The 291-nt window shown below is 52.6% G+C and overlaps 1 protein-coding gene across 2 annotated transcripts in view; it reads left to right on the top strand.

Moving 5' to 3' along the window:
- The first annotated feature begins 6 nt into the window (after positions 1–6).
- Positions 7–291, top strand: part of ATF1 (activating transcription factor 1) — a 58896-nt gene continuing 58611 nt past the window's right edge. For both annotated transcript variants that reach the window (XM_015559636.1, XM_006757086.2), the window contains exon 1: positions 7–70. The gene's annotated coding sequence lies outside the window, so the exon portion shown is untranslated. The remainder of the gene's footprint in view (positions 71–291) is intronic.

Raw genomic sequence — 291 nt, 5'->3', positions numbered from 1 at the left:
GAAACGGTCGCCTAGGACAGTTGGCTGTTCGGTGACACTGCTTCTCCCCGCCCCGCCAGGCGTTTCAGAGGCACGTCCCCCGCCGCGTGACGGGGTGGGGAAGTAGGTAGTAAATTCGGAGCCACCTGGGAGGGGGGAGTGGAAGTTCCCGCCCCGGAGAGCGGCGAGGCGAGTAAAGGAAATAAAAGGTATACAGATTTGAGAAGGAAGAAATGAAAATGTCTTTGTTTGCAGGTAAGATGATTATGTATGTGGAAAACCTCAAAGAAGAGAAAAAACAAAGACTGGAAC

Source organism: Myotis davidii, unplaced genomic scaffold, assembly GCF_000327345.1.
Source record: "Myotis davidii unplaced genomic scaffold, ASM32734v1 scaffold233, whole genome shotgun sequence".
NCBI classification, from domain to species: Eukaryota; Metazoa; Chordata; class Mammalia; order Chiroptera; family Vespertilionidae; genus Myotis; species Myotis davidii.
Note: the sequence above shows the minus strand (reverse complement) of the source record. Positions and strands in the feature narration are given on the sequence as shown.